The sequence below is a fragment of the Pseudopipra pipra genome, chromosome 2 (assembly GCF_036250125.1).
Source record: "Pseudopipra pipra isolate bDixPip1 chromosome 2, bDixPip1.hap1, whole genome shotgun sequence".
NCBI lineage: Eukaryota > Metazoa > Chordata > Aves > Passeriformes > Pipridae > Pseudopipra > Pseudopipra pipra.
The window spans coordinates 99416380-99439739 of NC_087550.1; the positions used below are offsets into that span (position 1 = coordinate 99416380).

Here is a 23360-nt window from a genome sequence, read left to right on the forward strand (position 1 = left end):
AAAATTACTTAAAAGCTTTTATTTTATTACATTTTACATAAAATAAATTGAGAAATCTTTCAGTGCGCTCCCTGAACTTAAACTCATTCAAGTTTTTGCGCTGCTACAAGAGCTCAACTCTTCTGTGTTAAAGCTGAGCTTGCGAAAGCCACCTACTGAGTGACATGAGTGAGCATTAGCCTCACTGAGGGTGGAAGTCATCACGCCTACGCCTTTAGCAGGTTGAAAACTACATGTCCTGAGAGCAAATTCACATTAAGTCTCTTCAATCTACAGCCTGGGGCTACTGCACAGCCTATGTTGTGCAGCACTCTGTCATCCAAACTACTGTTCCTTTGGCTAAGGAAAGATAGGAAAAGAAACCTGGAAAGAGACAAAGGGGAGAACTCCCTCACATTTTGCCAATCTGGTGTTTGACCACACTATTCTCTCACCACCCTCTTTGAATATACTTCTGTGTCTGTCAAGCTGGACACACCACTACAGACAGAAGTCTGAACCAAGGCTTATTGGTGGGTTTTACCCGATGTATTTTAAGTTAGAAGGATGTCTGACAGTTAAAGCAAGGTTGGATTCCAAAGTGGGGAGTGGTGGATAAGTTGTCTGACACAAGTCACAGCCTTCCTTACAGAAGAAAATATGGACACAGAGATCTATCTGAGCTCTCAAATTGGGATCTTTGCTTTTCTGACAAAGTAGCCTGAATGTATCTTGGGATGGTTTTGGTTATGATATTAGTTTATAATACCGATGGGAAAACTGATGGCAAATTTAATTTTTTCCATTTTTTATTGTTATGTCTTATATTTTAAAAAAAGCACTTGACAGTACATGTTTTTATATATCCAGTTTGTGTCCAATTTTTTTTGAGGAATACATTTTCAGTACTCTTTAAAAAACAAATCCATTTAATACCTCTCTAGTGATCCTTGAAAATATAGGGTATACTTTCTGCCCATCATCTTGAGTATGCAAAAATGAAGCTGCAGTCACACAGTCAAAAAAATGCATTCACAAGTACCCACGTGCCTTGACATTTCCAGTGCTCAGTATGCTATCATCTCCTTCCTGAATCAAAATTCTCTCCCTTTCATCTCCAAAATACTCAGTTAAAAATCAGAATTTGATGGATGCAATTCTTCTAAATGAAAGCCCAAGTCTTTGAAGTTTGATTTTCTTCCTTACCAGAGATGCACAACAGGTTCCATGTTTTCTTGCAGCATAAATTTGTTTAAATTCTAAAATAACAAGACCTTAATGGAACATAAAATGATTACATCACTGTAGATAGCTCTTTGCTGCCAGCCACTCCCTGGAGTCTTTGCCATGAATGGCTCATTACACAGGAAACGGTTCCAGTTGCCTTGTGCCCCAGTCTTAGCTTCTAAGTGCTATTCCTTCATGGATCATAACATCTGCCTTTTTATTCCCAGACTTTAAAACATCAGACTGCTAAACACATTTTAGTATTTCTTGGAATTATGGGCATTTAATCACTACATTCAAACAGTCAAGCAGACCAGATAATATATGACAGTTGGTTGAACAGGGAACACTTGTTCATCTTCTCAGTGCTATGAATAAAGGAAAAACATAAGGTGTCATTTTGGAGGCTATAAAGAAAACAGCATTGGAGCATAACTTCAAAAAGAGTTTTAGTCATTGAAACCCAACAGCCGAGGGCAACAAAAATTTCCCATGGAATTAAAATTCATAGCTCTGGCAAACCTTTTGTAGAGACAAGGGGTAAAGTTCATGCATTTCATAGCTTCACTAACTCTAAGAAACAACAGTGTCTTTATGTACTTCTGAGCTTTTCTAAAGAAGAGATCCTTCCATGGTTAGACGAGATAAGAAATAATGCAACACAGATGCAATACTCCCATACTTCTGAGCAGTATAACATGCATATGGCTTGGTTAGCAGCTATTCTGTAACTTTGGTTGAATTACAGTGTTTTAACAGTGAAGAGCTGTCTCCCACCTTGAAGAAACACTAACTGCCTTTTGCAGTTTGGCTTCCTGTTAATTACGGAAAGAAGAAGCTCTACTCAAAATGGATGCCTGGGAAGACAGAGAGAAGTCTGAATAATCAGGCCCCAATAGGGGTCTGGCAACAAAGCCTAGAGAGGAAGTTAAAAGGATTAGCACTATAACACTGTTTAGCATTAGTACTCCTCTCTCCCAATCTGACCCAAAACCATCTTCCTCCTACTAAGCCTGCCCTTCATCATTTTTACTCTGCTCAGACTGTCACTTGAGGGACAGTCACACCATTGTGCCTTATGAGCCTCTGATACAGCTTGCTCATTAGCTGTATCTGCATTTTAACACCCTCACTCAAGATGAGCCTGGCTAGGAAAGCAGTATTAGGGAAATGAGCAGTACAAATGCTAATTCAAGGGTATCTGTGCCCTTGCAAAGCAGAAGCCACTGCACTTGCTGTATGCCTTCCTGGTAGTGTTTTAGTTCAGGTCAGGAGTACATTTTTAAGTGACCTCCCAATCCTCTCCACTAATCAATCTTGGATTCATATCTCTGACTAATGATGGAGCACATGAAGTTTCATCCTCTCAGATGAAATAGCACAGATGGATAAGCTCTAGATGAGCACTTAAAGCTGCTAATGAATATCCAGTCCTCAGGCCCTGACTATAAGGAATAAAGTATGGGGCAAAATGTGTATAGTCTGGGTACTGGATTCTCTGCATTGATTGTTTCATTCTACTGATCTGCTATTAACTGGTCCAGAATGACTTGTTAATTTGGACACAGGCACTGAATATGTTAAAAGCTTGTCATCTTCAGAAAAATCTGACCAAGAATTAAGGTGTAGGCAAGTTTGGAAAGTAAGGAACACAGAATTTCACAAATAGAATATACAGGAAAATGTTATGGAAATGAGTGGGAAAATAAAGAAGATACTCATGACTGGAGTCCTGGTTTATGAAGATAAAAATGTGTGGTATGAAGTTGGGAACATTTCTTGCCACAGGTAAGATTCCCATTAAGATTCCTCCAGGGTGTAATACAGGTCTCAACCCTAATTACATTTTGGATGGGAGAAATAGTTTTGAAGTTAGCATTTTTGAAATTCCATTTGTCAGTTTGTGTTCTCATTCAGTTTACTGTGACTAAGTATCATTAAGTAGCACTTAAAATATGCTGTCGTGTGAATTTTGGTGAAGAAATCATCCCTGGCTGCTAGGAGACTGTAGTACCACTCTGCTAACCTTAGTTGATCACATCCTCTACAAAGGTTGAAATTCATCTCAGCTGACTTCAGATCAGAAAAACAACGTAAAGCAAGATTTTTCTGCATATTTTATACAGCCATCTTTGAATGGCTATAACAGATGTCAGGAAAAACAAAGCCCACTCAAAATGATACTAAATTTTAGTTCATCTGATGAAGTAGAGGTGTCCAAAATATAGAAGCCTACAGATGACAAAATTCTACTAATCCTGAGATCCATTTCTACGCAATAGGCATTTCAAGAAACAATTGATCTGATCAGTTTTGGATGGTTTTAGGGCAAAAGAGAATCTTATTCTGGAAGTACCTATATCCATGGACTATAAAAGAAGCCTGAAGTAAATGGGTTAAGACATAGGCATCCCATTGTCAGTGATTATATAGTCAGAAGACTGCCATCACAAAAGTCCAGTATATCCAGAATATTTTCAGTTAAATCAGTACACTTCCTGGAATGCAATCATGCATGGTTTAATCAAGATTAGAATAGCTTATTAAAAGAGAGCATCTCATAATATTGCCTAAAACATCACCAAAAAAAAATAAATAAAAAAAGTCAGAATCATAGAACGGGTTGGGTTGAAAAGACCTTCAAAGATCATCTAGTCCAACATCTCTGCTACGAACAGGCACATCACTAGATCAGGTTGCTCAGAGCCCCACCCAGCCTGACACTGAACACTTCTAATGATGGAACATCCACAGCTTCTCTAGACAACCTGTTTGAATATCTCATTACCCTTATAATAAAAAAGTTCTTCCTTATATCCTAAATTTACTCTCTTACAGTTTAAAACTTATTGTCCCTTGTTGTCCTTTGTCCTATCACTACACACCCTTGTAAAAAGTCCCTCTTCAGCTTTCTTGTAGGCCCCCTTTAAGTACTGAAAGGCCACAATAAAATCTTCTCAGAGCCTTCTCTTCTCCAGGCTGAACAACCCCAACTCTATCATCCTGTCCTCATAGGAGAGGTGCTCCAGCCCTCTGAACATTTTTGTGACCCTCCTCTAGACCTGATTCAACAGGTCCACATTTTCCTTGTGCTAAGGACCCCAGAGCTGGATCAGCACTCCAGGTGGGGTCTCACCAGAGCAGAGTAGAGAGGTAGAATCACCTTCATCAACCTGCTGGCCACTGTGCTTTTGATACAGCCCAGGATACAGCTGGCTTTCTGAGTTGAAAGGACAACATTGTCAGTTCACGTTCAGCTTCTCATCCATCACTATCCTTAGGTCCTTTTCCTCAGGGCTGCTCTCAATCCACTCATCACTCAATTTATATTGATGTTGGGCATTGGCTTGGCTTTATTAAGTTCACCTTGATCCACTCCTCAAGCCTGTCAAGGTCTCTCTGGATGGGATCACTTCCCTCAGGCACATCAAATGGGTCAGTGAATTTCTTGCAAATGTTTAATTATATGCAAATGCCTATAAATGGCTTCTTTTAAATCTATGGACTGTCATATTTGGATTTCCTGTTAAAATTTGTTTTAAAAGGTGTGGCTCTTATAGGCAATATGCTTTCTTGCTTTCTCACTTTGTAAATACTATTTCTGTTTTAGAAAACAAACACTTTCATTTTAACCTTTTTAAATAAGGATCAGAGGAGTACAAAGCAAACTACAAGTTATTGGATTTAAGGCTAGCATGAGTTTTTTATTGTTTTCTTTAAAATCCTGAAACTACTGTAGATGCCTTTCCTCTACATCCTGTTTCATTTGCTAAAACACTAACACAGCAGCCCTTCACTTACCCTGACCTCTCAGACAACAGCAGTGCTCAATATTATTTCCATTATTCTGTATTATTCTGCCTAGATCAAACCTAGGTTACCAAACATCTTTCACCACAACCTATTTAAAGCTTTTCTACCTCTTTTCTTCCTTAAGTTAAAGTGAACATTCCACATAACACCAGGAGGCTTCAGCTCTGTATGTCAATCCTTGCATAGTTTGAAGACAGATTACACAGATGACAAAGATTAGTTATGCAAGGGGTTTTTTTTGCAAAGGCCTGATTGTGCAGGTCCTCCTTTATACATCTCCTCCCTTCCTTGATATAAGTAATAAGCCACAGATTTAGACTCAGACATCTAAAATCCAGTTAGTAAGGCAGATAAACTTGTGTTCACTCAAGTATTTACAATTTTTACTCTATTTTTTTTCAAACCGTTTTTCAGACTGAAGTTTCTGTGTTTGTTACTAAGATTTGTTGGGGCAATTCTTGTGGTTCCTGCAGCTGATTCACTCAACTTCACTGAACTTCTGGGCACTTTGGAGGTAAAATAAACAGGTACTAGAGAACTAGAAGCATAAATTGATTTAGCCTGTGTCCTCTCCCTGAGGTAAATAAGGGATGTAGAGTGGCTGACATGAAAGTAGAGCTGGGGGCCTATTTCATATTATGCCTCTGTTGTTATATTGGGAGACTTGGAGGTTACCACTCAAACAAGATGAATAATAAACTCCTCAGCTGCAGCATGGACATATGGAGACATGAAATTGTAACAGAGCCACAGACTAACCCGAGTCTAGGATTCCTGCCTCAGCATATTTGCATTTAAAAGATAAAGATAAACCTGCAAAATATTAAAAATACAGCCTTGTACCAAACCTTTGAAATGATGCTTTAAACCACAGCCAAATTTTGGCATGGTAAACATCTGTGAATTATTTCACCCACTGAAGCAAAATGCTCTGAGTCTTTGAAAAATGTGGTCAGTGTATCTTACATACTCAAAGCTAAACTGATAATGCATCTAGAATCTGGATAGGAATGCTCTGGGTCAGATTTGGGGATTTAGATTTGTTTTATGGAGCAGCCTTTCTTAGTATGAGCATACTCCACTTCTTATTATCATTTGCAATTTCCCCCTAAATAAATAATTTCTTGCTAGTGCAAGAACACTAGCCATTTTTCTTCCTTATTCTGAGTTACTCTGGAGGCTTTTATTGCTTTTTATCTTTTATACCATCTCAAAAATTTTATGAGATACTGTGACTCATTTTATAACTTGTACAGTTAGGATTTGGAAAGTGGATGTTCCTCGTACACTTCTGAGCTACTGGAATTTGTTCAGTTATTCCAATTCTCCTTACTTCTATCTCTGAAACTTCTCCTGTCTGTAAAACAAAGTACTGTTGTATGAAGAGTCTCTTAATTCATACAAGCAGACTTACACCAAGAGCCTTCCTTATATTTTCTTTTTTAAAAATGGAAGTCTTTCAACAACAAAATAGAAGCAAAACCCCCAAACACTACAGTTTCCTATGTGCCATTTTGCATCCTGCTTCTGAAATGAGAGTTTACCAGGCCAACATATGTGACCAATAACTGCTATTCAAAGTTAAGCTCTGGAAATGGTGACTGACGTGAGGCCAGGCATTCCTTTAGCCAAGGGAATTATCAACTATAGACCAGCCAAAATAAACTCAGAAATTTCCTCTGGGTGTTAATCACTCCGAGTATCGTTCTTTCCCACATACTGGGCAAAGATTCTTGACCTTCTGATTTGGAGCAAAACCACCCCTATTAATTAAATAATTTGTCCATTATCACCTGAAGACATACGTAACCTTTTCACCCTACACAAGAAAGAACACACTAAGTAAACAAACGTCTATTGTAAATATGAGCAAATCCCCAAGCTTGCTTCATTTCCTGCAGTCCATATGCCATCCTAATACCACTTAGTGTAGGTCTGCACAGCATAGCACTTTAACACATATCCTTTAAATCTCCAGTAAATGTCTTTGCACAGAACTTTCAAATGAAACAGTCCAAAGTTGGGAAAATTGACTGTCAGTCACCTTTCAACCATAACTTATGCCTGGTCTGAAGTACGGCATTGTACATCTGTCCATATCATATAACCTTCTAACTGAATCATATCTTTTATAGTACCTTTTACTGAGATGACATCATCAGACATCTTTATCACAAAAACTAGCTTTTTCCATATTACCGCTGTCATGAAATTATGTAGGAAAAGTGTTGGTTTGGGGAGTAAGACTTTTGCAAAATAACACAATGGGTTTGGTTTTTTTGTCTGCTAAAAGTCAGATTGTCACTTTTGCAGGATGAGTCTTTGTTCACACAGTGGAAGACCTACAAGATCATCAGGAGTAATGGTCTTATATTTGGAATGTAGCCCTTTTTTCACAGCACCTTATGGTAAAAATTATTCTCAGAATTTTTTATATTGATGCTGTCCCATAAGTTCAGCCAACAAACTTCAGAAATTAAGATGCCCGAAGTTATTGATATATTTTACTTTTTAAAGGATTATGTATACCTCTAGCCCTCATGTGCCAGGTTTCAGTGTCTGCTAGAAAACATTTATTTACACACACTATGTAATGACCTCAAGACTGAAAAAGCCAGAAGCCTTGCAGTTTGATCAGAAAACTAAGCCTTATATTTTAGATGCTTTTACTGACATTAAAATACCCAACACCCCAGAATACTACAGTATCTTTTTAAAACTCATTTGAAAGAAAAGCTTGCTAGGAAAATAGTTTTCCACAGGATTTATAAAACAAAAATGCATTGATCATCCCATTATACCTTTACACTGCAAAGCAAAAGTGCCTGTAAAGAACAAGTACCGTTGGGAATGGTTCTTTCAAGAAGAGATAGGCCAGAGAGTTTCACTGAGATAGAACTGGAATTCACAATGGCTGCTCTGAGTGTTTAACCCCCTTTGTAAGCCTTCAGAGGTCTTCTTTATCCTCCTTACCTTTCTTCTTCTGCCTTCCTTCCTTTCACCTCCAAGCTCTTGAAGTTTATGAACTATTCCTCTTTTCTGCATTCGTGCTTACCAAGGCAAGTTCTGACTTTGTGCCACTGAAAAATCCTATTTTCATCTTCGAGGTTTTCAAACAAGGTTGATTCTCAATTGGTGGATAAATACTGCTTTCTCCGCTTTCCTAATGCAATTTGAAGAAGAGAACCAGTTAATCTTTTCTTTCTCTGCAGGCTCCTCCTGGATTCCTCTCCCACATAGTTGTTTTCCCTCTGGACCTCCCTCTGTCCCTCTTTTCTGTACTTTATTTACTGAGTAACCTAGTCGAGTCTCAGAAATGCACCTCAGTATTTTAAAATGTACTACTCTCAAGTAAAACAGAGCTGCTTCCCCTGTTGTTATGTAGGAATATCACATACACAGCGAGAGCTGCCCCTTTGTTTTTCTTTCTCCTCCCATTCCTTTACCTCAATTATCTCAAAAAAGAAAACATATTTAGTCATCCCATGGCACAGCACCAACTAATGGCACAAACATCTGCCACGAGATGTTCAGAAAGACTAAAATATATTTTCAATCTCAGAATTGTCATGAAAAATTTGCAATTCTAGCTCAATGCTAGAAGGAGGGGAATCGAGGGAATGAGAGGAGACAAATGTGCTATCAGTTTTCTTCTTCATCATGCTCAAACTTCCAGCTGCACATTGGCAGGGCCAGGAGTCCTAGGCTGGCAAAGCCTACCTCTCTGATGAGGTTAAATGCACATTTGAAAAAGGAGGGGGATTGAGATGGCATTTCCCTTCTTTCTCCAAGTCCCCTCTCTTCCCCAAGGTTTACCCCAGAGTTCTGCAAGGTATAGTGTTGTCCAGATATCTGGAGAAGGGGCAGGAGGCCAAAAAAATGTGGACAGCAAAGTGAAGAGGCAGTAATAGAAAACCTAGAGGAGTGTCACGTGGAAGGAAACAAGGCTCTATAAAAAGAGCTAAAAAAATCCTTGGACTAAGAAAGTGTACTGGAATTAGTCTGAAAACTCAAGGGAACGTTAGGCAAAAAAATCAGCCCCATTGGTTATTAGTCCCTTTTGGTGCATACCTACCTCATCATCTCAAGACAAATAGGGAAATAAAGTGCATTTCTCCACAAATCTGCTTTCTCTGGTAACAGTTTCCAGATTTTCTAAACTACAATGACACGGTCTGTCTTCCTAAAGCTAACTCTTCTACAATATTTACAGGTATAAATTCATAGAAACAGACAATAGAAAAAGTCATGGAAATAGACAAATTAGACAAGATCCATGAACTAATATCCCAGGGTTTCTGGTCCAGAAAGACAGATGATGCTTAAGAAACAACTCAAGCCTTTTGTGAGCAATCATGCAGTAAGATGAAGTTAAACAGGTTTGGGATTTGTTCTTGTTTTGTTATGTTGGCCAGGAAGCCCCTCTTGGACGGCATAAAGTAACTTTCTCAATGCAGCCACAATGTGAGTTTTACAAAGATAAATGTAATGTCCTGCACTTGGAAAGAAGTAATCCTAAGCAGCAGCACAAGCTGGGGACTGATGGGCTGGAGGAGCAGCTCTGCTGAAAGGGACCTGGGAGTGGTGGCAGGCAGTGAACTGAATGGGAGCTAATGGTGTGTCCTGACAGGGAAGGCAGCCAGGAACCTCCTGGGCTGCACCAGCAAGAGTACAGTCAGTACCTCAAGAAATATGACTATTTCAGTCTACTTGGCATTTACAAGACTACACCTGGAATACTGTGACCAGTTGTGGCCCCCTTGGTTGAAAAAGTTGAGAAGGGTTCAGCAAAGGCCCCTGGGATTATTAGGGATTGGAAAATTTGGCCTACAAAGAAAGGTTGAAGGAAACATGTTTGCTCAGCCTGGAATACAGAAGGTTCAAAGGGGATCTAATAACACTTTTTAAATATCTAAAAAGTTGGATATAGAGGAAATGGAGCTCCTCTCTTGACAAGGACACCCAGTGACAGAAAAAGAGGCAGTGGGCAAGAGCTGCTTTGAGGTAAATTCTGTCTGGATACAAGAAAAAAAAAAGTCTTCCCCATGAGAGCAACAGGAAACTGGAAGAAGTTGCCCAGGGAAGCAGTGGACTTTCACGTGCTCAAGATTGTTTGACCAAGTTGCTGTAGTGACTGTGTTGAAGAGAAGATCGGACCAGATAATCTCCGGAGTACAATCAGAACTTTCCATGAATCCCTATCCGTGCAGTCTTGCTAGCTATGTGAATCCTGTTGTCAGTCCACAAACGTCGTCTTCTCCCTCTAGCATGAGGCTTCTACTCTGGGGATATGCAGTATTTATTTCCAGTCATTGATAATCTTTCATAAGCAGTTTACACTTTAGTTCTCTTTAAGAGAGGAGGCACATGGGAGGCAAGAGCAGACTTCTCCCCTGACAGTTTCTTTTGCAGTCAAGACATTCAAGGAGAGTTATAGTGTGGGAGGATTTTTTAACCTTCAGTAACAAGGCTTAATTAGGGATAAAGAGCAAATGTTATAGCACAGAAGAGGCACCTCTAAACACTCATTCATATTGGGCTTTTGTTCCAATTAAGCTGGTTAACAAGGGATGTAAGAGCATTTGCAACTGTAGTATACTCAAAGACTTCAGATAGCTATTACAATTTTAAATTTTACTTAAACCGAAAAATCTCAGTAAGTAGGACCTTTTGAAGATTAGATGTATTTGTGAAGAAATGGTGAGGAAATTCTGCAGCTCTTACTTAGCTCATTAAAATATTTCAACGCTGCAATGAACAAGCTCAGGATAAAACTCAAGAACAAATTTCTTAGTCTTCAAGAAAATAGGAATCAAAATGAAAATTATTAAAAAAATGAATCGGGAAAGAAAGCCTGGTTTTGCTCTCACACTATCACCCGATCTGTTAAGCATTTGCCACAGAGGTGCAAATTTACTCACAGACATACCTGAATAACTACAATAACCTCCCCAATAGCACTGACTTCAGCAGAAGCAAAATCATGCTTCAGAGTTGCCCATTTTGGATCAAGAAAGGCTATGAAGTAAAACCTGTAACCTTGCAATGCCCTACACTGGTAGCTTATATAAGTAAGGGGCACTGCTGTGAGAGGGTAGGTAAAGCTAAGGAAGAAATGGAGCTTTCCTTTGCTAGCACTTATCAATATACTGTAACAGCAATAGATTATTTTTCCATTAGAGTGAAGACCAGTAACATTTAATCCTCTGGTTGTTCCCTGATGTACCACAATTTGAATCCTGGCAAAAGCAAAGACTTGCCTTACAAGTCCAGATGGTAGCAGAGGAAAAAAAACATAACAGTATAAACATAAACATGAAGGAAAGCCCCTGTGACTTTGTTGAAAACGAAAAAAAACCCCTCAGTTTTTCCAAAAGAAATACTGATGATTTCACATGAGACCTTACCTTTCAGGAAAGTATACGGCATGATTCCTTTAAGCCACTCTATTTTACAAAAGCATCTCAGTAAAGTTAAGAATGCTGTTTTCTAGCAATTAAATACCTCTATGGGAAAGGTGTACATGCCTATATGAGTTACCACAAGCATTCTGTATTCATGAACTTTAATGAACATTACATGCAAAAGGGACAACATACCTTTCAGAATTTGTAGCTATTATTTTGTTGTGATTAAATTTGTTCCTTTTTGTTGGACAGAGGACATATATAAAAGGGAAGCCTATTTCAGGAGGTTTTTGTTTTGTATCAATTTTTCCCAGATCTCTAGATTTAGCCTGAAGGATCCTTTTAGAGAGCAAGTAAATATATATAAAATATTAGGACAACACTGCAATGCAAAAAGGATGTTAAATTGCTCATCCAAGGAGATGACATAACAAATACTGACATAATTTCCAAGCAGCAAAGCAAAACTAGGTCAAATCACATTGACCTATCTAACATAATAAGCCCTTTTTTTCAGATTTTTACAATGTAGACTGTGTCTGCAGGCATTAATGTCCCCTGTTATCAATGTATAGTGTTGTCACTCTGCTTTAATGTCTTATCACCATGTTGTGTTAATTAGACCAAAACAATACAGTGCACTTTTGAACTGCTTAACTCCCAGTTTGAGATCTCTGTCTAAACTATAATTCTGAGGTTTTCCAGTTAGAAATTAAGTCATTAGCCCTTTATTTCAATAGATGATACCAAGGCTGGTGGGATAGCATAGATTTGCATACAGGTCAAAACCTAAGCTTCCTAAGTTGCTCAAAACCAAGGTCCACGTAGCTGACATCTCTCAGCAAGAAAAGTGCACACTAATTTCAATGGCATTTAACATAAGGCATAACCCAGGAATACACATTCTCCTGAGTATCACATGGACAAACCTGGTCTATGCTTGGCCATTGTGTGTCCCTGTGCAAGAGCTTTATTCACATGGAGTGCCCTGAAAGGAACAGTCCTTTTCCTTGCTCAGGGCAGCCTTCCCTTTCCCTACTCTGGTTGTCTCTCTGCACATCAGATTTACAATACAGGTATTTTTCAGCCAGACTATTAACAGAGTTGTGTAGGTTTCTACCTACAGCCTCTTGCAACTCCCGCAAGAACAGAAACCTGAGAAATAAGAGAGATACATGTTTTGTATCCCTGCCTCCAGAGCTGAGGTGGGACTACAGCCCAGGATGAGGGCTTGAGACCTCACTACCCAGGAAGCTGGAGCTGGTTGAAAAGGAGCAAAAAAGCTGGCAGGAGACAGATACAGACCTCAGTGGTCAAGAAAGGAGAAGCTGTCAGAGTTTACATCTTCCTGTAAGATACACAGATTTTGCAACAGGAGCATAATCTTGGGGAGAGAAAACCCAGTACAATCTAATTATAAAAGCAAAACACCCTCCAACACTTTTTAAGCTTGCTTGGTGATGAAGAGTTCCTTGAAACTGGGATACTGGCTGTTCTTATGAGGAAGTGGCTGGATTTGGCAACTGCAATTCTAAATACACATATATAGGTATAAAAATGAGTAGTGTTTCTCTTTTTTTCTTTGTTTTTTTATGTCTCAAATTATCTCTCAGGAAGAAAAATCCCCAAACTTATACACAAAACAAACCAAATTAAAAAGAAAAAAAACCCCAAAACCCCAAAACCTCAAACCAAAACAAAATCACAAACAACAGGGAGCATGTTTTAATATGTTAAAACTGCTGAAAAAAACACCAGAATTTTTCTGAGACCGATTTTACCATAAAATACTGGTTTCTCAGCATTTTTGGAAGAAAATATCTGTCTCAGACAATGCTCAAAATAAAGGTTATTAAAAAAAACAACAAAAAAAAAAAAAACAGAAAGGGAGATCCCAGGATGATGGGGGGGGGGGGGGGGGGGATCTCATCTAAGTATGTTTTCTCTTCACCTGAGTCTATGAAGTCTATCATCTTGCCAGTATCACATATGAGTCCGCTCTACTGTTCTGGTGGTGGGGTGTGTCTCTCTGAGCTCCTGCTGCAGCTGTTCAGTAATTAAATACCTTGCAGACCCATAGAGCCAAGTTAATGCCATTAGTCATGGGCACCTGCTAGGGGTGAAGGGGTGCCAAAGGGAGGCTGGAGGCCCACAGGTGCATGGGCAGCACAAAGGTGGCCTGGGTGAGGCATGACGGGAAGATGTTGTTGCCACCGAAGTCATGAGAAATATGTCAACCTACCCATCCCAAAATGGGGAGTGACTGTCATAGAGTGTTACCAGCTTCTTTCTGGGGCCATGAAATATTACTCCATAAGTATTTTCATTACAGTCTATCATATTAAAATGAAAAATCCTATTAGCCCCATGGATCTCCTCATTTACTCTCCTACTAAGTCAGGAATAAAACCTTGGACTTTCTTTTATTTGTTTTACTATCTTAAAATTGTTCTTGCACCCAGCTATCTCAACATTTATGCCATCAAAAAAGTTTTATCATACTTAAGGGCCAAACAAATATTGCCTCTTTGCCAGCTTTTTTGTCTTCCCACATACCCCTTGGAAGATAAAAATAATTATTATAAACAACCATGACACAGCAGTAAAGAATTTTGAAGAACTATTTTTACTGTTTAGAAAAGAGATCAAAATCAGCTTCCTACCCTTTAGCACCTTTCCCAGCTTTCAGACAGGGTGGATTCTGCACTGCAAGCCAGGGATCTCAGGGATATACAGTAATTCCTTACAGCTTGCTAAAGCATTACAAGCTCTAAGCTGCACAACTGTAATAAAACTTTGAACCAACAACAGGCTAAAGAATGATGTACCCTAAGAAGTCTGAAATTCAGTTCAAACAAACTCCAGCGCACATTCAAAAGGGTATTCACACGGCTGTATGTGAATACTGGTCTGCTCCTTTCTCTCAGCTCACTCTTCACCCACAGCCAAAACAAACTGTTTCTCGAAATGCTGAAGTATTTATTGAGCTTCAGCATATTCCCTGAGCATTTACCACCACAAACTCCTTGTTCCCAGCATTTCGTTTTCCTTGACCCCAGGCTCCAGCAGACCCCTTACCTCTGGTGCTACTCTGTGGAGAGACTCTGAGGTCTGACAACTTTTTGCAGAGCTCAGAAGCTGTTGAAACTCTCTGTGGCACTGCCTGCCTCCCTGTCCCTCCCCAGTGGGAAAGTCCTGGGACCAGGCAGCAGTGGGAAGCCGGCAGCCAGCACAGTAGAGGGCTGGGCAGGCAGGAGGGGGGGAGCTGGAGACAGATCTCATCAAAGGTAGGAGGCCTAGTGGGGATCAGAGAGACAGAGATACACATCTAAATAATTCAGGCGCTAATAAAAGCTTTAGGTTGGGTTCTGTTCAAGATGTGAGACAAAGCTGAATTTCAATGTATTTCAGGCTGCCATCAATGCAGAATGCAGTGTTACTTAATAATCCAACACTGACAAACCAATATTATTTTAAAAGTATTCCACATAAAGTTAATGAGGAAAGTGGCTATGCCTGGATTTGTGCTTTTATAGCTTTAGGTTGAAATTCTATCATGAGAAGATTTTGAGAGCTTCAAGTCTGACCTCTACAGGAAGGCTGCTGAAATAGGTACAGTACCTTGGGATCGCAAATTGTACACAGAACTTTTAGAAACTGGAGAAAGGTAATGGATCAGATGCACTACATAACGTCATTATCATCATTGCCTCCTGAAGCCATGTTTTAAAAACACAACTCTTAGTAGCATCGTCTGTGACAATTTGCTTCCTACAAATGCTTTTTTGCAAAGTACATAGACAGTACAGCAACATGAGAAATAGCATGAACATTTTTACATTCAAAAGTGTAAATGGGGTTTGCTTCTGCTTTTTATTATCCCTCCCCCTTCATTCCCAATCTTCCCTATGATCTACTCTTGCAGAGCTACAGAAACAAGCCTTACTTTGAAACTGATAACATCCATTTGCGTTTTGTAAAACCGATGTTTTTAAACGCCCTGATTGGTGCCACCTTTTTCTAATCAGAACCAACCACTCTAACAAACTACCCTTTGTCCTGGGATCCCATCCCCTCAGTTCCCACCAGCCTACAGCACATGTTGCTATAGCTACCCTGCATGTCTATTTACCACACAAGTGATCAAAGCGAGCAGACAACACACACACACACACACACACACACACACACACACACACACACACACACACACACACACACACACACACACACACACACACACACACACACACACACACACACACACACACACACACACACACACACACACACACACACACACACACACACACACACACACACACACACACACACACACAAAATCCTCGCCAGGCTTCCTACCGAGCAATGTCCAGCACTAATTAACTGATACACTCCCAGCCTGCAGACTCTGTACACTTGTTTTCTTTATTCTGCATGGTACACACACACAAAAAAAAGCAGCATTCTCCAAGATGCTCATTCTTCCCCTACAGACAAAACAAACAACAAAACATACCAGGACCAACTTTACAAGAGAATTTCCTAACACAAGGCTGAGGATTACAACACTTGAGGATAAGAATACAGTTTTTCTACAGAGGAATACATTAAGAATTTTAAAAGTTATGCAAAGGAAAATAGGAAATAAGAAACACATGCTAAGAACCTAAACAGCTGAAAAGAAAGGGGGTGATTTTGAATTTTGCATATGCTTTGCACTGAAACTGTATGCAGCCTTTATTCTCTTGGTGAATTATACGCATGCTAAAAGCCATATGACTGTAGTCATGATAAGTCATTGTAATGGTTTTATGTGCCTTAGAAACACAGTTTTTCATTTTTAGGTGGCATGTCAGTTAACAGTTGTTTAGTTGAACCACCTCGATCAAAGTCAATGGTACTTCAACAGAAAGAGACTAAAATAAAGAGTTGCGTTTGTTGTCAATGACACTCCAGCTTCAGGGATATGTTGTGGTTGAAAGTGAATGAAAAAAAAGTATTCAAATTCATCAAACATTTGATTTTCTGTGAAGTAGACTCAGGAAACTTAAAACAGAGCCCACAGTGCCCTCTCCAGTTTTGCAGCAAACTCAGGGAATTTAGCCATGTAACTGTGTCCAGATACACAAAAACTCTACCACATGAAGGCTGAGCATCTTCCCAGGAGTTTCCGTTGTTTGAAAGTTTCCTTATATATAAGTAGTAAACTGAACTGAGTACTCTGCAAAGCAAAAGAAGTGTTACCTGCAAAAGACTTTTTTTCTTGTCTATTATTTTTTGTTTTGTTTTGCAACCATGTTAGATACCTTTAAAAATTGCACTTCTGCTTCCTAACACTAGTCTTACAACATGCTGGCACACACAAATGGATATATTTCCTGTGGATGCTTAAACTTTTACAGGTACATGCTGACAGGTATATTTTCCCTTATAGGATAGAAATTTTCCTATTTTGGTTACTGGAGCTTATTTGTAAGGTCGTTCTGGGAGACATTAAGAAGACCCCTCTTGATGAGGTGTTCAATTATCACCTAAAAATGACTGCTCCTTTATACTGTCTCATTTACAAATCTCAACACAACATTTACACCAACTCCTGTCACCTGTTAGAGATTATTGGACTGGTAGTAGTAAGGTAGTAAGGTGGGCTGAATCTTTTCAACTCAACAGGCTGCATATTACACTTCTACAGTAATTACTCCACTTCTGTTGGGAAAATTAGTGCATTTGTCTTGCTATATGCTGTTATTGTTTAGGACCTGTGGGTTGCCTTTGGGTCAGATCATCATCAGCACAGTACATGGTTTTATTCCAACAGCTGCAATACACTGCCTGCTTGATGCTTAACTCAGCTACACCAAATTAAGCTATAGTCCCACCAAGAGCCTCTGAAAGTGGGAGCACTCACTCCCAGAGTCTGAGAAAAGGAAGGAGTTAACCCTCCCCTTCATTGCCTTATAACCAGCTGGTGTAAAGATAAGGAAGGGAGCATGAGGGAAGGGCAGGGAAAGCAGCAGGACAGGTAGGGAGAGAGGTTTGTAAGGTGGAGAAGTAGGTAAAAAAGAGCTCTCTGTTGCTCTGAATAGAAGGGCCACGGAAAAGTCGCCCTCTACATATTCGTCTTTCCCATAACAATTTCCAACTAGAAGCAGGAGTGAAGGCTCCAGCTGCACATGACTTGCCTGTTTCCAAGTGTCTGCTGTAATGGATTTCCTAAACGTTTTATACGGTTAGTTCATAGCCCATCACAATCTTCAGTTCCCAGTAAAACAAGAGTTCTGCTGCCAGGGGCTGCTGCACACAGTATCTCAGCACCCCCAGCTCTCTGGATTTTGCCCCTTGGGCCCTAGAGGCGTCCACAGACTTTCCCTGCCAAACTGAAAATATTTGTGCACAGCAAACCAACCGAATGCAGAGAAATACTCTCAAACTGTTCCCTTGGCACGGGAGAGAGAAACCGCGCTCACAGGCAGGTGTTTAAACAAACTCTGGCCGCGCCCCAGCCGGGTGCTCCCCACCCGATCTCGCTCCCCTCGGAAGAGGCACGGGGGCCCCCTCGGCAGCGCGTCCCCCTCCCTGCGCTCCTGCGGGAGAGGGAGGAGATGCAAGCACCTACCGGGACGGGACAGGCCCGGCAAGAATGAGCCCGCCTGTGCCTGCACCTCTCTTCAGGATGGAATGTCTCTCCACCACCCCCCCCCCGCCACCCCCCTCCGCTCCTCCTCTTTTGGAGGGGAAGGGAGGGTATGTGTCTGCCTTAGCATTTCCACCCTCTCTATTCCGATTTACTTGTTTTGCTTTTTTAACCCACCATCTATGAATCTTCATTACCCATGAAGCCCTATTCTTTAGGTAGAAATATTTCAGGAGAGTAAAGAGCATGTTTCACAGAGCACTTTATTATTACCATCCTCTAACATTTCTGCTTCTTTCACATTCCTCATTGGCAACCCCCTGTGCCAAAGTACCCTCTTGTGGTGATAATGATTTCTGATGACTACGTGCATCCAGCTGACCAACTTGAGTATATAAAATGCCCTTCATTGTGCTTTGCAAGGACAAGAATTCCCCTCTCTCTTTAAAGAGCTATAAAAGGTGATTGTTTGGCTAGTGGAAGCAAGAAATACCTTTCCTCTTCCTATCACCTACGTTCTCTCTTTCTTCACCCTTCCCCACCTCCTATAACTTAGAGAAAACTGGTGTAAGGAAGCTGGAATTTCCCACCATGGGTTCAGAAAGTGAGCAGAAAACAAATGCTCCATTTGCACTACAGGTGCAAAATCCTCACACATGCATTCCCTGGACATGTACTATAAAAGTCCCACTGAGAACTGAATGAATAACACCCACACAGAAAAGAACCTAGAAAACTTTTCTCATTTCCTCATATTTACCCATTACCTCCCTAGAAAATACATTAAGAGCAAGTTTCAGAAGTGTATTGGCAAGGGTTTTTAAACTGGGACAGATCCTTGATTCGGTCTTAAGGTAAAGCCAGTTTTTCTTGCTCCCACAAGGCTCTTCTAAGCATACATTGTTGCTGTAAAACTATGAACAACGAGAATCAAAAACATTTTGTCACTGTGCCTTTTAACTGCAAGAACAAGAATAAAAGCTCCTTTTGTCCTCTCAGGTGAATAGAAGTCTTTAAAAAAATCTCATTTGAATAATCTTAGAAAAAGAATCCCTAGAAAACCCATCCTAAAGTACTTTTGTGAAGCTGTAAGACAGCTTGAAACTACTACATTTTAAAACAATCAGAAGATTAAAGCACTGGCAGGCAAGGAACTCATGCAGTGCTCTTTAATAAATTGTCCCTGGGCTGAATTATTGGCATATTTAGGATTATAACACAACAAGTTCTTTCACATGTCACAAACAGGCGCTGCGAGGCAGCCTACACAATGCACTTAAACCATGGCAAACTGGAATTGATTTACATACCTCGCAAACCACTTCCATGCTCCCTACAAGCCCAAAATGCACCATGACCTGCATGGCATCCCTGCCTACTGGGAGGATTAAGAAAAAAAAAAATCTGTTTTTTTAAATTTTTTTTCCACGCTGGAAACTCACTTTAGACAATTCTGAGAAAAAACGAGGAGTTCAAAAAAAGCAGCCAAGCTCCGCAGAGGTTGGAACCGGTAGTACCCGGGCCCGGCGGGAAGAGGCTCCTTACCTGCCTCATGGTGAGATTCCCATCATCCATCCAGCCGGCAAGGGGCTGCTCACACCGCGCTGCTGTCGGCAGGGCAGAAATCCATCAAGTTTCCCACCGTAATCAAGTTTTCCTCCCTCCTCTTCCCTGTGTATTATTTTTTCCCCCTTTTTATTCTTTGCTGGGGGGAGTCTTACGACAATGTCAAGTTTCCCAACCTTCTTTCCCCAGCCTATGAAAAGTCGGGAGCGGGGAGGCAACTGTCCGCCTGGCTCTGATTTCAAACCGTAGCCCAGGGATGGAGTAGTTGGCTGAGCTGGGCCATGGAATAGCCTCGCCAATCAGAAGGAAGGGGAGGGAGGCAGAGCACATAAAGGCTGCTGCCTACACGAGGATTAGGAAAGCTTTCAAGGATTTAAAAGACTGAAAGCAGCTGGAAACAGTGTCTAGGGCTAGAAAGAGGGAAGTCAATTTGCGGTATAAGAGATTAATTCCCATTCTCATGTAACTGCTCTGGGTCTGCTCGAAGCTTAACGGACTGCCAGGACTTCAGCAAGGATATGTAAATGTCCAGTTGAAATTACTGCAACGTTAGAGTGATGCAGGAACGCTCGACAGCCGCCCGGTAAAGTGGCAATATCCCGTCCGTGTTGGAGCCACATGCGCTTCCGAAGCACCGATTTCCTCATGTCAGATTAAAAAGTAAATTGCTTAATGACATCAGCAGGAAGTAAAATGCAGTCTGCAATTTACACTATGGCCAAGTGCCTGTCTGCCGGAAAGAACAGAGGTGTATGTGGGAATCCGTAGCTTTGGAAATGTTTTGTTGCAAAGCTTTATTTGTTTTGGTGGCAAATGTTTAATCATCCCTAACCTCAGTGCATTTTCTGCTTTCACTTCTTTATGTAGGGTGATTTCCTCACTTCTGAAGCTTAATTCCTTGTGTAAGATAACACTGGACCCCAAATGCAACTTTTTTTTTTCTTTTAACGAGATCAGCTACTATCTGCTGCCCCTCAGTGGCTTTCATTAAAATAAACAAACAAAAGGCCAAACCAAAAATCTCACATCTGAAGTGCCATTGCTGTTTGAGTTACACCTTTCATAGAATTATAGAATGGTTTGGATTGGATGGGACCTCGAGATCTAGTTCCAAATTTCCTGACTTAAAAAAAAAATTGCAGAGAAATACAAACCTGCAAATTCATACCTCCCAACCTTCTCCTAAGTGAAGAAGGCCTTTAATTTAATATCAGTTCAGAAGCCTGTTAGTCTCTCTATTCTGCTCTTAACAGAAATCTGTCTTTTGATCTCAGGAGACTATCAGGCAGATCTGATGCCTGAAGAAAAGTCTCAATATCATGAATTTGCTTCTGCAAGGGTTTTATCTACCAATGCAAAAATTAGTCACTATCCATAAAAACTCTTATCAGTACAAGAAATCTTATTGAATTGAGCTACAGAAAAAAAAAATACGATGTGCTGCCAGGATTTTAATTAAAGGCTTCCAAAAATATATTTCCATTTAACTTTCGATAAGCTCCAACACTGGGTATGTCACAGGGAAAGGAAGAAAAGATCTGCAAAATTTGTTTTCCCATTTAAAGACGATAATAATTTTTCTCACAAGTGCAGCAAAGAAAGGAGTTTACATAATACTAGTACTGTCTAGCTGAGAAGCACAGCATGGATGGAGGGAAAACTTGATTTGAACCACTACTGCAATTTATCCAGGTTCAACTGTGCTCTTGCTGGTCCATGTCCTCAGCTGCTTTAGTGTACAACACCAACCATCTCCAGGGATCAACACAGCACAATGCATAAGGGTAAGACCAACCACCCTCTCTAGCCAATGTGGAGACAACTTAGTGATGCTCCAGTGATGGTCTAGTCCTGCACACTTGCACAACAGCTTGAAACAGCTGCAATGCACAGGGAGAGGTGCATTAAGAGCACTTAACAGGAATGCTCATCCTCTGTTTCCCAAGTATAGCTCAGTGGACACGTGTCACTTGAAATGAGTCTGTGGTATGTGAAGACCTTTTACTGAGGCCAAATCTGGGAGAATCCTCTCCAGGATGCATTGAAAGGAAACATAAAAATGCTTTTCCAAAGTAATTACAGCCTTAGGGCTAAATTTCCCTGGTGAAAGGCATGTAACAAAAAGTGCAAAACTTACAAAATTAGTAAGGATTATAAAGGACTCACCCCAAACCCCTGTATTTAATTTCAGGGCTTTAAGAAGGGGATTCTGAGGACAGTTTTAGAGTTTCACATGGGAACAGGGCAAAAGATCCTACAAGAACTCAAACATTATAAAGACAAAACAGTTGCATAACTTTTCTGGAAATGCATGAACAGCATGCACTCCTTATAGGGTGAGATGAATACTGCATTTTTCTGAAAGTTCAGCAGAATGTGGCATAAAAATATGAGTTAGTTCTATAGGATGAGAATTAATTTCTAGCATTAGAAAAAAAATAAAATAATTTAAAAAAATTGCCAATGATCTATGTTCAGGGTGGGGTGCAGACTAATTTTTTTTTAACCCGGTGTTGCAGACAGCCCCTATTCTATTTGTGCCATTCACTTTCCTCCTTTAAGGACTGTAATCAACCCACACAGCAGCAGTACTGTCACATGCAGTGCATTCAGAAAACTAGGTTCTGCACTTCACTTCTTGGAGTCTTCTGAGTGTCAGGAGAGGAAAAGAGAGGGTCTATATCTGAAGTGGTTTTGAAGGTAGTTGGCATTGAAACTCACAATGACACAGCTAGATGCAAGGAGGAAGAATTGCTGTTTGGGGTGCAAGAAAAGATGTGCTGGTTTTTACATCTTCCTCTGAATATCCAGTTTCCCATCTACAACCCAAGTGTATGTGCGTGCATGAGAAAGTCATAAGGTCTTTGAGGAAGCGAAAGAAGATTCTGTCCCTGAAGGAGGAAACTTTTACAGTCTATCCAGTGGGAACCACGGGACACAAGGGCAGCCAGAGGATGTGGTGTCAGGTGTAAGTTCAGACATCTCTGGGAGCAAAGATGTATATATAAGCCAGACCAAAGTCATGATTAGGAGCCTGATAGTTTTAGAGGATTCTTATTGAATTAATTCAAGTTAAAAGACAAACGGCCATAAGTAGACCAAACCATTGGCAGTTTTATTTTCTGTGAATGCTGGTTATCAGTAGTAATGGTCACATTCCTCTTATCAAACCTCGCTTTAATCTGCCCTCAGAGATATGAGTGACACCAGCAGACACAGAAATACTAAAGCAGCTCTGACTTTGCTGCTCACTATGGGTGTCTGCCACAGTCCTTGTCATACACCAAACACCTCCCAGGCAAAAAGGGCAGACACACAAGCCCTCCATCTATCCTCATGTCTCAAGCACCATGTTGCCCCATTCACTAAAGCAGAAACAAGGAAGGATAACTTTAGTTGGGCTTCCATTATTCATCAAGAACTTCCCTGTGGTTCATGCTGTTCTGCTCCTGACCTGGCAAAAGTAGTAAACAGGTTCTTGCAAAAACTCAGGGTATTGGGTGCTAACTCAGAATCACACTTCCTATTGCTGCTTAAGACAAAAGTGTAATATTACCACATGTCCTGAGTCAGCTTATGTAGTGCAAAAGCTTGGAGAATTCCTATAACTGTGGAGCAAACCCCACCACCATGTAATACCAGTTACAAATTGTACATTACGTACAAATATCACATATCTTTTACAGCAGCATAGTAAACTCAGTGTTGGGTGTTCTTTGTCAGCACATCAA

The 23360-nt window shown here is 40.4% G+C and overlaps 1 protein-coding gene across 4 annotated transcripts in view; it reads right to left on the reverse strand.

Moving 5' to 3' along the window:
- The window catches only part of MID1 (midline 1), a 174724-nt gene that overhangs the window by 123040 nt on the left and 28324 nt on the right, over positions 1 to 23360 (reverse strand). Inside the window, exon 1 of one of the 4 annotated variants that reach the window (XM_064646590.1) lies at positions 19609 to 20288. The exons of 1 other annotated variant lie outside the window; for it this stretch is intronic. The gene's annotated coding sequence lies outside the window, so the exon portion shown is untranslated. Of the gene's footprint in view, positions 1 to 19608; positions 20289 to 23360 lie in introns of those variants that run through there. 2 more of the 4 variants (XM_064646588.1, XM_064646591.1) reach the window with 2 other exon arrangements.